This window comes from Notamacropus eugenii, chromosome 5, assembly GCF_028372415.1.
Source record: "Notamacropus eugenii isolate mMacEug1 chromosome 5, mMacEug1.pri_v2, whole genome shotgun sequence".
Lineage (NCBI taxonomy): Eukaryota > Metazoa > Chordata > Mammalia > Diprotodontia > Macropodidae > Notamacropus > Notamacropus eugenii.
The window spans coordinates 370,726,023-370,740,673 of record NC_092876.1 but is presented as its reverse complement, the minus strand read 5'-3'; the positions used below and the strand labels follow the sequence as shown (position 1 = coordinate 370,740,673).

The 14,651-nt window shown below is 38.6% G+C and overlaps 1 protein-coding gene across 1 annotated transcript in view; it reads left to right on the top strand.

The window, feature by feature from the left end:
* The first annotated feature begins 206 nt into the window (after window positions 1–206).
* The window catches only part of CDKL5 (cyclin dependent kinase like 5), a 254,855-nt gene continuing 240,410 nt past the window's right edge, over window positions 207–14,651 (top strand). Inside the window, exon 1 of the mRNA XM_072614215.1 lies at window positions 207–378. The gene's annotated coding sequence lies outside the window, so the exon portion shown is untranslated. The remainder of the gene's footprint in view (window positions 379–14,651) is intronic.

Genomic DNA, 14,651 nt, shown 5'->3' with positions numbered 1-14,651 from the left:
GTCCTGGGGGCGGCAGTATCACAAAGTGAAAGACAAGGACAGGGAGAGAGACAGAGAAATCTAAGAGAGACAAAAGTAGGGAGACAGGAAAAGGGAACCACTCCCCCGCATAGGTTCTCCGTGAAGCGGGAGGGGCGGGGCCTTGCCGGGGGCGGGACTTGGAGGACCTGGTCCAGGCCAGAGCAGCCTCCCCATTGGCCGAGGCAGTCCGAGTCGCCTTCGCTCGGATGGGAAGCAGGTTCGGCTGCGCGTTCGCCCGTCGGGAGGGCGGGGCCGGAGGATTCGATTAGTTGCCACTGCCACTGGGGTACAGAAAACAGCCACGGCTGCGGCGGCAGTCGCGGTGGGATTCCCCGCTTAGAGCCGGGAAAGAGTGGGGTGAGTCCCGCCGTCTTCCTTTCTCTGGACCTCGGCCCTCCCACGGGGGGAGAAGGACCGCTGGGTCCCTTCAGCGTGTGGTAGGAGGGTGGGCGGCGGACATCCGACAGGGGCGTCGAGGCTGCCCTGGCCCTCTCTAGAGGGAGTAAAAGGATGGGGGTGTCACTGGGAGAGGGGCTGCCCCTGCCCCCTCCCCCTTCCTCCTCTTCCTACCTCCCCACTCGTCGGGGGGCTTCCCGGGAGAGCCTGGAGGGGAGAGGTTCTTTCCTTTTTTTTTGACTGGGTAGGGGGCGGCTCAGTCTAGCCCCCCCTCTTCCCCCCATGACGCGCATCGGGGTCGGCTCCAGCAGTGGAGGCTGCGCCTTCCTCTGTGGGGTGGCTCGGGGGCGCGCGCGCGCCTGTGTGCGCGCGTCTTTCTCTCTCGCCTCCCCCACCCCATCCCCACCTCCAGCCCCCTTCCTTATAGGAGCTTCCTCCTTAGCTAGTGAAGTTCCCCCCTCCACCCTGGGCTTTCCTCGGAAAAACCTCTCCTGCGGGTTGCCCCAAGGAGATGGAGGGCGGGGAGAGGGCTGTCACCTCTGCCTCGGGCGCCCTCTTCGTGATGCTCGCCCACCTTCCCGAGCCTTGCAGACGTGAGTCCGGGAAGATCGGAATCTGGAGGTGCGGGGGGTGGCCGCGGGTGCCGGGCCACGGGTGCCGGGCCGCGGGTGCCGTAGCGAGGCGGTGACTTTGCTGACCTTGACTTTGTGGGCTTGGGGGATGACTCCGGCTGCTCCGGCCGCCCCTTGTTCTGTTTGCTTCACAAGTTTTCAGGTGTGAAGTTGATTTCTGGAACCGCCGAAGATAAACCCCATTCCTTGTACCTAATGGGAATGAAATGTTTTGCATTTCTTTCCTTGTTCCGGAGGTGGTGGGTGGGTGTGTGGGTGTGTGGGTATTACGGGGAAAAAAATCACATTGGTTCGTCCACCGTAGTTAAACTTATTTCATGCTCCTGTCATTAGTGCTTAATTACTAAACCACTTTGATCAAAAAACAGACCCTGTACATTGTAGCATGAAAAGGGACTTCACAAGTGAGTGTGTCTGTTCACCTTGTTGTTAAAATGCACATGTTGGAGCTATTATAAAAACTTGACCTCGCATTTCTGCCCATTAGTTCGATGAAGTAGAAGCAGTATTTTAGTACTTAAATAGTCTCAGATCAGTCCTCTTTAACACATTCTTTGTATTTTAATCAACAGATTATTTTCATTAATACGGGGATATAAGGATCGTTTAGGTTGGAGCGGGCTCTCGCACTGCCCCCCGTAACGGGGAGGGTGGAAGGCTGCAGCGACATTACGGGTTTGACACTCAGTGGGGGTTCCTTTTGACAAGTGCACATAAGAGAACATTTGAGAAGATATTTGGGGGGTGGGGGGGCTGGGTGAAAAAAAACAGCACAAAATCAGGACTGTTAAGATCCTTTGAGCTCAGCATTTTATTCCATGCAAGCAGAGCTAGTTTAAAAAGGAATCCTTTAGCTGTGTCTTTAGCTGTATTTAATAAGAAAACTCAGAAAAACAACTATACTGGCAGAAGTTAACCATACAGTGCTAGAACAAGCCACCACAGGAGGTACAGGATGAGGAGAGTGGGTGCCAGCTCGTCTTTTCTTGGTTTAACATCTTTGAAATGATAAATTCCATATAGAGCACTTTAAGATATCGACAGGAGTGCTTCCTACAGGTAACTTGTTTGTTTTTTATACTAGATTGATATGGTGCATTTAACCTGTTTTTGAGGTTAGTTTCTTTCCTGTAGCTCTCGCCTTTGAATTGTAATTTATTTATGTTTTCTGGATACATATTCTTTTACTATTACTAGAATTTTCCTGGGGTTAATTAATCGATATATGTTCTGTGCAGTGTTTCATGATCTCACCTACATAAATAATATAGTTTGCAAATCAAGTGTTTTTTAAACCAAAAATATTCTCTGGGATAATGGCAGTTTCTTTTAATGATGGCCATCTTTAAATTATTTTCCTTTTGAAAGTGGGATGAAATAGAATGTGGGGAAATTCCATTCCGTGTTCCTCTCCGCTTCTCTTCCTTTAGCTTCATCATTATGTCCAAAAATCTTTGTAAGATTACCATTGGCCAATAGTTATTTTTTTAGAGGAGACATTACCCTTCTTTGGAAATAAATAACAGTTGGTGATAATTTTAATGTTGTTTACTGGTTCACTGTAGAGCTTTTTAGTAAAAGCTGAATTTGCTTTTAGTTTATTAACTAAATATTTATTTAATTAACATAGTGTGTGAATTTGAAGAGAAGAGAAAATAAAGCCCTTGCTTTTTTCATCCTTGTGAATTCTGCCCCTTTCCTGGAAACTCCCCTCTGCCCTCAAAAAACAACACTTCTTTCCTATTTGTATACATGGTTCATCTTCATCTTCCATTGTATTGTAGATTCCTGGGGGGCAGGGACTATGTGTCATTTTTCATTGTTGTATCCCCAATGCCTAATATAAGTCTTGCCTGAAGTAGGTACTTAATAAATATTTTTTGAATTGACATTTTCCTTAGCATATTCAAATATAATTTGAGTTTTCAACATTTTGGTTACTTTGGGGTCTGTCTCCATTATTTTCTTTTGGGTAGTATTATTGGGTAGATTTTAACATCGCCAGTGTTGCATTAATTAATGGCATTTTAGAGTGATGAAAGCATGACTTGATTATAAATCCATATGTACAGTCAAAAATGATTACAATATCATTTTGGTAAACTTTGGTATTTGAATGCAGCATAGTGCCCCTTGTTTAGTGATGTAACTAGTAATTCAACAAATATTTTAAAGAACCTATTATGTGCAAAACACTATCCCATGTATTAGGGTTCAATACAGATTTTTAAGCAAGATTTTTCCAGGGTTCTATTGAGCTTATAGTTTAGTAGGGAGATAAGATACAAATGTGACTAAATATAATACACAATGAATGCATTTACTGAATTGCAAAACATGTTTTTTATTTGGATAATAAAGATTATCTTAGGTTCTCTAAGAATTTGATTTCTGCTTTCATTTAGCAGCATTTTCGTGGTGTGTAGGAGAGAGAATTTCTGAAGTTGGTTGTTCTAAGAATGGACTCAGCAGGATCCTCTAAAACGTTACTGTGGAAAATGAACAAATTAAAAGATGTTTTGCCTTCTTTTGTAATTTAAGTAATTTCTTCTAATTTATTTCCTATTTTAATAAAGAGTGGAAATCTTAAATAATGATTTTGTTTTTTAATGAAAAGTATTTCTTTTGTTTTATTTTGGTTTTTTGGGTTTCAAATTCCTATCATACAGGGCAATGCAGATACACTTTGATTTTTAAGAAGTGCGCTGCTTTTTTCCACTTTATTTTGTGATTAATATGGAAATACAAATCTTAGTTCAGAAGTATTTGCCATTTATATAAAAGTCATTTATATCCAAAAAACCTGATGACATTTAGGAATTTCAACATTATTAATCAACTAAGCATCATAATAGTTTTTTTTTAATATTTCAGAAATCTGGGATTTCATTAACCTGGGTACTTACTCCATGGATGAAGGTTGAAATCCTAATGACTTGGTCTGTGGTTTTCAGGAATTTCTGGAACTTTGTAACTAACCTGGTGATGCCTTCTCCAGACTTGGAAGTACTTGGATGACAGGTCCATTTCTGCCATTTACTCTTGTCTTTTTAGCTTTATTATTTATTTAGCCTTATTTAACAACTTTATTCTAAGATGAGAATTCTTCTTGATATTAAAAGATAAGACAAATTGTTTTGCAAATCCCAGAGTTTTATGTATGAATTATTTTATTAAGGAGATAGTTTGTCAAGTTAAAAAGACCCAATCTATGCTTATGTTAATTGGCAGCACTTTACAACCCAACACTTTTAGAAAGGGATTTTTGCTGGTTGTGGACTTGATCTTTCTTAAAGGATAGTCATTCCCTATTTGGGGATCTATTTCACAGTTAGAAATTGCCTGTGTCTCAGAACTTCTCAGAACTTAAAGTTAAGGGGAAGCAGGCTACAGCATGGATGGTTTGATGTAAATAAACCTGCACTTCCTGGAAAAATAACTAATGGTTGTGTAGGATGTTCTATTATGTTGTTTTCACATATGAAGAGTTGTTCACTTTTATTGCCCAAAATAAGGTACTTGTTAATATTCTACCACATATTTCATATTTGTTTGTCCCATAATAAACTTTCAAATATTTTGTATTCCTGTTTCAACAGATATTTATTGAACACTTACTATATGCTAAATACGGAGTGAAACATTGCATACCATAAGTTTGATTTGTATTTCAATCTGTTATTTTGAAACCAAATGGTAAGCATAAAAATTTATAATTATTTCAGTCAAATTCAGCATTAGGTAGATTTTCGAGAGGTGATTGCATGGAATAAAATTTACAGTTCTTTGAGCTAATTGCATCTTCTAAAACACAAAAGCTTACATCTTTTATTATAGAATAATAAAATTGCCTGATAGAGACAATTTTCTGCTATTTGTAATTCTCTGCTCTTTTTAAGGCATGTCATTAATAAACTATTTTACAGTTGCTGATCCCCAAAGAAACAGGAACAAAGTCTGATATGGTCTTTGGTAAGATAGGAAGTTTTTAATAATTGATGGAAAACCATTTTTCTTTTGTTACTAGTGAATTTGAAAGCAGTGATTTATGTATTATAGAGCTAGGAGGCTGCATAAAATCTTGGCTAAAACTCTAGTCACTTAGCTCATGTGGTAGACGTATAAATTCTTGTTTATTCCTTTTAAAAGCTGTTGATTTTCATTATACCCTTCCCAGTGATTACTAGAAAGATTCCATTTAGATTCCTGTGTAGGTCAGATATTGATAAAGAAGACCTATAGATGTTAGAAAATTAATGAAAATTACTGTTGTTTTGGCTTTCACATTATCACTGTCCGCTCCCCCCATCATTTGCCAAAATCTGTCACTTTTACATCTTTTGTATCTCTCTGTTGCTCCACTTACCCAATTCTACTTTAGTTCAGGCCTTGATCACTCCTAGAGACCTAGACTATTGTAGTAGCCTCCTAATTAATTAGTCTTTCTGTTTCCAGTCTTGTCACCTTCCAGCCTCTCTTCCAACTACATATTTTAAAAACTATATCTGACCATGTCATCTTCCCCTGTCCCCTCAACACAGACAACTAACAAATGTTCACTAGCTTTCTATTGCTTCTAGGAAAAAAAAAATCAAAACCCTCAGCTTGGCACTTAAGTCTTTCCACAATTGTTTCCTGAATAACTTTCCAAGATGTTAGAAACACTCTTGACACTAATTAGGTATCAAGGAAAATTTATTGTAGCAGAGTTCAGAGGAATTGAATGCTTTGGCCAAAGTGGGCCCCCACCCTCTTTTCAGGAAGAGGGAGCACTGAATACAGAAGCAAGATGAGCTGTATATTATTAGTTCAAGACAGATCCTCCCACCAGGAGATGGATTGGTCCCTTCTCCATTAGATCACCATCTTCTCAATGACTTCATCACCTAATAATAACTTCTATGGAAACTTAACTTTTGCTGTCTCTCACAAAGAATATTTCACTTCATTTTTTCTCTCCCCCCTGCTGTTTTCTATAGGTCATTTCCTAATGCCTAATACTTTCCCTATCAGCCTCACCTCATACCAATAGCTAATCTCTAACTTTTCTTCATAGAACAGCTCAGATGTGTTCAACTCTATTTCAAAGCTTTTCCTGATTTTTTTTTATCACCCCACTTATTATTTTCCTCCTTTAGAAATTAGAAAAAGCTTTTACTGTCATATCATCATAGTTTTCTCCAGTATCCTTCCCTTTCCCAGAGGGCCACCTGATATAACAAGTAGTATTTGTTATTGCTATTATTGTTTTTTCCCCTAAAAGACAATGACAAAAAAAGAAAAAATCAGCACAACATTGAAAAAGTCTGAAACTTGTGCAGTGTACCTGTAGACCTTCCACATCCACAGAGGAGTGGGTTGGGGTTTTTCCACTTAAATTTCTTAATTTGAGTCATGTTTGATCTTTATAATTTTGTTACATTCTCTTTTGATTTTTTTGTGTGTGGATTCTTTTCTTGGCTTTGCTTATTCCACTCTTTATCAGTATGTGTAGATCTTTCCATCATTTCTTACAGCACAGTAATATTCTTCTACATTCATGTGCCACAGTTTGTTTAGCCATTCCCCAATATATGGACATCTAACTTTATTTGTAGTTCTTTGTAATCACAGAAAGTGTCGCTATAAATATTTTGGTGTATATAAGACTTTCTCCTTATCAGCTTAGTATTGAAATCTCTGGGTCAAATGATATGGATACTTTATAAATTACTTTTTATATATACTATATATTTATATACTATAAAGTTTTATATATACTACAATATGTATATGCTATAAAGTTATATATATATATGTATTACTTTTTATATATGCTATAAAGTTATAGAATGTAAGCTTGTTGAGGACAGAGACACTTTTGTTTTTGTCCTTGAATCCCCAGAACCTAGTAGAGTGATAGGTAAATTTATTGATGTTGAATTGAGTCATATTTTACAATCTCCCACAATATCTTCTTTGGGAAATTTATGACCGTCTCTGTTCTAAATAATTTACTGTCATGCATTATTTTAAATTTCATAAATTCTAAACATAACACCTAAGTTGTCATTAAAAATAAATAATTGAGGTAATTTTGGGATATGAGCAACTCTGGAAAAGTAACATTTTTGAGAGGTGCCATTAGCATAGAGACATAGCATACTGACACTGGGGTTAGAAGGAACCGGGTTCAAGTTCTGCCTCTGACACCTGCTAGCTTTGTGATCCTGGGCACGTCTCTTAATATTTCAGTGCCCTAGGCAACTTTCCAAGGCTATACGGTGCAAAGCTGGTGCCAGGGAATTTCCTCATTGGGAGTTCCCTGTACCAATGTAATCATGTGAGGTAAATGAAAGAATAAAGAAGAAAATAATTAGTTTGGCAAAATAAATTATTTGGCAAGTTAAGATTGTCATGGATTTAAAGATGAAGGATAGACACTAGAGAAATTTTATTGTATTTGAGTTTTAGCCATTTCTGAGGGATTGATGTTTGTCATACATTCTAACAGCTTGTTTCAGTACGTTAATATGTTCTAATACATTGTTCTTTTTGTTCTACTTCCATCAGGAACAGGGAGAACTGGGAAATTAGGCAGAGAGAGAAAGGTATCACACACCACCTTGCTTCTCTATTACACTGTTTCCCTTTTTCCAATTCAGTGCTTGGGTAGGTGGGCCCTCCTGAGGGAATTGCAATAAGGCCATTCTAAAGAGATAATACCATAGTTTGGAGGTGATTTGCCTGTAGAAACTGTGGAAATATAGTGTTTACTAATAGACATCGTTCCGTGGAAAAGTGATCCTTTCAAATTCTAGGCAGGTAAATTAGTAACTACTTGTGGTTGGTTATATCTGAAATTTTTAACCACAAAGAAATCAGACATATAGCAGTGGTCTGATATTATCAGCATATACTGTTCTTATAACTGAAATGGAAATTATTGAATGTATTCAGAAAAGAGAAACAAATACTTTGGTAATCAGTAACGACCATATGAGTCTTGTTAAAATGCAATCTAGAAGTGCTGTGTAGTGGAAAGAGCATTGGACTAAGAATTTCATGTGAGATAGGATACCAGCTGCCTCTTGCTATTTCTCTGGCCTCAATGATCACTATTCGCAAGTAGGAATCATAGTGATTTGTACCCTTTTTAAGCTTAGATGACTAAATAAGAGTGTATGGGAAAGCATTTTGTAACTGAAGGCTACCATTTTTGCCCTGCATAAGAGCTAGTCATTTTGTAATAACAGGAAATGTCAGGCTCTCATCACCAAGACTATTGCAGTAGTCTGCTGGCTCATCTCCCTCTCTCAAGTTTCTTCTGATTTCCAGTCTATACTCTATTAAGCTTTCAAATTGATCTTCCTAAAGTACAGATCTGACCATGTTACTTTCTTACTCAGTAAACTCCTTTCAAAGTGCTTTTTTTTAAATAGCCCTTTCCAACCTTTCCTGTTTTCTTAGACCTGACTAGATTTCACATAGTCTGTAATCCAGTGACAATGGCCTCCTTACTGTTCTTTGGACATAATGACCCTCTATCTCATGACCCCTAGAGTTTTCACTGGCAACGTTCCCCATCCCTAGATTTCTTTATGTTGCCTGGCTTCCCTTTAGTCCCAGCTAAAATCTATCACTTTCTGTGAGAAGCCTTTCCTGATCCTTCTTAATGTTAGTGCCTTTTCTCTATTAATTATGTACTAATCTGCTTGACTCTTTATAACAATTAAATAACATTTAAAAAATTAACTTTTCTCCAGGAAGATCTGCTAGTGCCCAAAGAAATAGTTTCATTTGCCTCTTAGATCTAGAAACAACTTGGAACAGGCATGTTCTTAGGAAGGTCAGTATATCAATTCACTAAATTTTTCAGAACACCTTAATTTGATTGTCATCTATTGGACTAGCCATCTGTTTTATGGAAATTACCAATCATTTTCTAAAGACTTCTTTTTTTTTCTGTTTTTTTAGATTTTGTCTATATATTTACATTTTATTAATGTTTACAATTTTATTAGTTTCTTGATAACAGTTGCAGCTATTAAGAGTATATACATAACTATATGTAGAAGACAGTTGCTTTCCTTCAACCTCCTATGTTGTCTCTTGCTTTACTTTAGCAGCCTATTTGTTTATTAAAATTTATTTGAAATCTTTCAATTTCGTTACTTTCTTTTCTCAAGGTATATATAATCTTTTAGATTAAGTATTTTTAGTGATAAGTGATTTAAAATATTTTTGAGTGTTTGGAAAATTATAATATGTTATGCTCATTTTTGCCAATACTACATTTAGAAACACTGGCACCCATAGCACTTTTTAAAAAAAATATATTGATTCTTGATACATTGATGTGGCTGTTCCTTATAAATTATCGATGCCAGAGGTCTATACAAAATCCTGGAAATCTGTCTTGAGGTTCCATGGATACCATTAGAGCACAGCGGCTGTTCATAGCATCTTCTTTGCTCTTGCTACTTAACTTTAGCAACCTAGCTCATTTTCCATTCACATGCCTGTGATGACAACATAGTCATTGTTCACATTTTCTTTCTTAGCTCTGACTTTCCTCTGTAACCTTATAATCATCTTTGACTCTGACTCTTGCCTTCTTAATAATAACTCATACAAATGGTGATGCTTCTTGAATTAAATTGAATATTCTAATTTGTCTCCTCCCACTTCCCTGTAAGAACTTTTTTTGAGGGAAATCTTCAGTTTCATTAATTTTTTTCTCTTTGTGATTATTGCTTTTCCTATATCTCAGATTTTCTCTTTCAGATAAGCTTTCCAGATTGTGATTCCATCAGAGCACTATTACCTACCTTTTCACATAGACAAAGAGTAACTGCAAAAATTGTGTCACCTCCTTCCTTAAATATTTCTTTTTGAGTTCTATGTTTGATTCAACCTGATAGGTTTTTAATATTAGTTCTTTGGCTTTCTCAAACTTTTTTACCCTAAAAAAAAAACCCAAACATTCTTTGGCTAGGCACTTTTAACTTGCAGATTCAGGAGCGACATTCTAGAATAGCTTGTTTTTGTTTTCTTTATGCTTTTCCCAGGCATGTGGTGGAAAAGAGCTATTCTATTTCACATTTCCCTGTGCTAGTATTTTCTCCATGTCCCAAAGTAGTACCACATATTTGGAACTATAGATCAGTTAAAATATTTCTTCTTACCATCATATTGTTCAACTTTTATCTATACAGATGATAATTTAGAATATTCAGATGTGATCCATTAGTGGATTTAGTTTGTAGAAAGCATTGCTTTGTACTTAGACTTACAGCTTATTTCCCCTTTTTCTTGTTTTCTATCTTCTTGCCCTTTAACTTATGGTTTGCAAACTTTGCTGAGGCTTTAGTAGGGGGAAAATGATAATATACTGAACTCAAATCCAGAACTGGTCTGAAGTGAAGTCAGCTTTTGGTGCTTGTTCTCTGTGACCCTTCTTTTTTTCTCTTAAAATACTTTTTCTGATCCCATACATCCAATCTTCCATACCTTCTTCATGCTGCTCCCTGCTCCTCTCATAAAAATTTACTTCTCTTGTTTCTCATTCCCTTAGGGTCTTTGCTAACTTTAGAAGCTGAACCATATTAACACATTAGTGAATACTACAAGGCTTCCATATATGTAACCCTTTCTAGTAACATGTCTGTGTTTTTAAAGGTGTTTAGAAAGGTGTTTTCCATCTACTAGAAATGTAATTTATGAACTTGCAAAGGAATTTAAGTTACTAACAGGACAGTTGAGGTGAGTTTTCCAGGTAATTTAACATTTCCGCTGAAGTAGTTATCAGTTGTACTTAACTGGAGGAGGACCTGCCTTATTCATATTTCCCATTAAAGGTCTTATGGGGGAGGAAAATGAAAATAATTCAATTCAGCAAGCATTTATTGAGTGCCTTCTATTTATGTGCCAGGCACTTGGGATAACAAAGACAAAAATGAAATGGATCCTGCCCTTAAGGAACCTGCTTTCTATGGTGAGGGTAGGATAAGGGACAACATATACTTAGAAAATTAAATACAAAATACATGAAAAGTAATTTTCTGGGGTAAGGCATTGGCCTAAGGTGAATGAGATGCTGTGTGGTATATTGGAAAGAGCTGTATCTGGAGTAAGAAGACCTGGGTTCAAATCCTACTTCTGATCATTATCATCTTTGTGACCTTGGATAAGTCATTTCATCCCCCTGGGTCTCAGTTTCCTTATCTGTAAAATGAGGGCATGGGACTAACTGACTTTTGAGTCTCTTTCTAGCTTGAGATCTAAGATCTTATTGTAATGGAGACCTACTGGCTTTTGGTGGGCAGTTCTTGGAGCATGTGCAGATGTGTCTTGCCTAGTTCCATTCCCAGTGATCACATGGAACTTTGATGTGAGTCTTATTTTAGTCATGATGACTCAGAGGTTTGTATTGAATGACGATGATGATGATGATGATTTCTCTAATTGTCTGAGGAAGGTAGGAGACCTGGTGACTCCAGGGTTGTTAAGTGGAACTCACTATAACATAAAAAAAGGGAAGACCTACTTCTCTCTGCCCTTTCCCCTTCCTTTCTACCCTCTATCCCCACTTTGTGGCTCTGAAATGGGAGAACTGCTTTAACTGCCTCCTCTGGAGCTATAGAGGGAGAAGGATCATTTGGCCTGTCTCCTACCTGGCCATGGAGGCAGTTAGCACATGGCAGCCTCTGTCCTTTGTATTTATTCTTTCTTGACCTTAGGCAAACCTATATTCTGAGAGGAAGTGTCCAAGCAATCTTGTGAGTAAAAGAAGATTTGAGAGATTCGTAAGTGGTGGCAGTAGCAATGTCTACTGGAGCTCTAGTGGCTGATGACAGTGAAAGTGCAGAGACACAGCAAGGACAGACAGACTCTGCATGGTGGTCGCCTGAGAAACAGCAGTTTTATAGAGTATATATCTCCTGCTGGAGAGAAGTGCCAGTTAAGGATTCTAGAAATTTTCTGACCCTGAGAACTCAATGGAGAATTGTACCCTAATGGAACTTCATGACTGGGCAATGTGAAGGGAGAAAAGGACTTCCAAGACCAGGAGTTGGGAGATATCTCTTTGTCACATGTGTTCTCTATATATTTGTCTCACTGTCATTGTACTGTAAGCCTACTTTCTGTGGACTCTTTTAGTATGAGAGAGAGAGTTAATGTCATTCCCCTCCTTCAGGATGGTTGAGGATGTTTTCTATTAACTTTTCTTTCAGTATTGTCACAGTAAATACCTTTCTAAAAGCTAATTAAGTCTGAGTGATTGTTAATGGAAAGTATATCACTGGGAAAAGGAAACAGCAAACCTGTCCAGTATCTTTGCCAAGAAAACTCCAAATGAGGTCATAAGTAGCCACACATGACTGAATGGACTGAATGACAGCATACCATTGAGTGATAGTGCTAGAAACTTTAGCCCCTCACATGCTACCTCTAAACCTCTAAGTAGTAGTCACATGCCCTCTGGATGTTAATGTGTTAGTGAAAAAATTAAAAAGCTGGAGGACTACAATGTGATTCTTATAAGAGTAATCCATTAATAATGGGATGGAAGATGGCAGAGTGAAAGCAGGGACTCACCTAAGCTCTCTCACAAATTCCTTCGATACCTCTAAAAAGTGAATCTAAACAAATTTGAGAGTGGCAGAATCCACCAGGAGACAGAGTGTGGCAGATTTCCAGTCCAAGAGAATCTGGAAGATTGATGGGAAGGATCTGTTACACAGGGCTGGGAGAGTACAGAGTGTGCGGGTTTACACCTGACCTTAGTGGAGCAGGGAGCCGGGAGCCAGCCTTGGTAGACTGAATCACGATTGCAGTGACAATTCCCAAACCTCAGCATAAAATATGATTCTGGCAGAGCTGGATAAGAGGACCTGTGGCAGCTGCAGCAGCTATTCCTGGGGCTCTCATCTCACAGACTAAATGTTTGAAAGTGACCTACTTGAACTTCCAGGAGCCAAGATGGCAGAGTGAACTGTAAGTGCTCCCATTCCCCTTTATTGACCTTGAAACACCCAGAGAATATTGCCCCAGGAAAAAATCCTGGAATAGAGGAGCCAGCAGAAGGGGTATAGCAGTTTTCTAGCTTAGGAGGCTAGGGAGATCCCTGGGAAGGGTCTCTCCTGCTGTGGCTGAAGGGGACCAGGGCAGGCCTGGAGGCATCCCAGCAGGCCCCACCTCAGCAGACCAGCAGGAGATCCTGAGTCCCAAGGGGGTGCAGTCAGCAAGCAGCAACACTGGAATCCCAGGCATGCCTTTGTACAACCAGGGAAATCAGCAGAAATAAGCTTGAACTGTTGTCCACCAGTGGCTGTGCTCTAGCGCAGCCCTAGGGTTGGAGGAGACCTCCAGCAGCCACCATCTCTCCCCAACACCTTAGGCTGCAAGCTTCAGTGTAACCTTGGGGAAACACAGAAAGACTTCACCTGGCCTCGACCTTGGCACACAGCAGCTAGCTCCAGCTCAGCACCAGGTGAGCTGTAGTATTATATAGCTTCTAGTTGATAGAACCAGAGGCCCCAGCACTCAAAGCCAGTAACAAGGCTCATAACCATTAGCAGAAGAAGCTTGGGACAGAGCCCCTGTGCCCCAGAAGGAGAGATCTATTTTAAATGCCAGGAAAAAGGCAATCACAATAAACAGGAAGCAAACTAGAAAAGCAAAGACCATAGAATTTTACTATGGAGAAAGGGAAGATCAGAATATGAATTCAGAAAAGGATAGCATTGACACTATTCCCACATCTAAAACTTTAAAAGGAGATATGAACTGGTCTCAAGCCGAAAAAGTGTTCTTGGATGAGCTCAAGGAGGTTTTTAAAAAATAAATGAGAGAGGCAGAAGAAAAACTGACCAAGTCTTTTAAAAAAAAAATGGACAAAATGGAAAAAAAAATTAACTGAAGGAAACAAATCTTTAAAAAGTAAAATTGGTCAAATGGATAAGGCAATGCAAAACCTTACTGGAGAAAATAACTGCTTGAAAAGTAAAATTTGCCAAATAGATAAAGAGATACAAAAGCTAACTGAATAAAATAATTCATTAAAAAGTAGAATAGGACAAGTAGAAGATAATGGCTCTATGAGGCATCAAGAATCAGTCAAACAAAATCTAAAGAATGAAAAAATAGAAGAAAATGTGAAATACCTCATTGGAAAAACAACTGGCCTGGAAAATAGATCCTGGAGAGATAATCTAAGTATTATTGTTCTACTGGAAAGCCATGATGGAAAAAAAAAGAGCCTGGACAGTATCTTATAAGAAATCATCAAGGATAATTGCCCCAAGGTCTTATAACCAAAGGGTAAAATAATCATAAAAAACAAATCCACCGATTACCTCCTGAAAGAGTTCTCAAATTGAAAACTCCAAAGGAATATTGTATATTGTAGCCAAATTTCAGAACTGTCAGATCAAGAAGAAAATACTACAAGCAGCCAGAAAGAAACAATTCAACTATGGGAGAAGTACAGTCAGGATAACCCATGACCTTGCAGCTTCTATATTAAAAGATCAGAGAGATTGGAATATGATACTCTGTAAGGCAAAGTAGTTTGAACTACAACCAAGGATCAACTACTCAGCAAAATTGAGCATGATC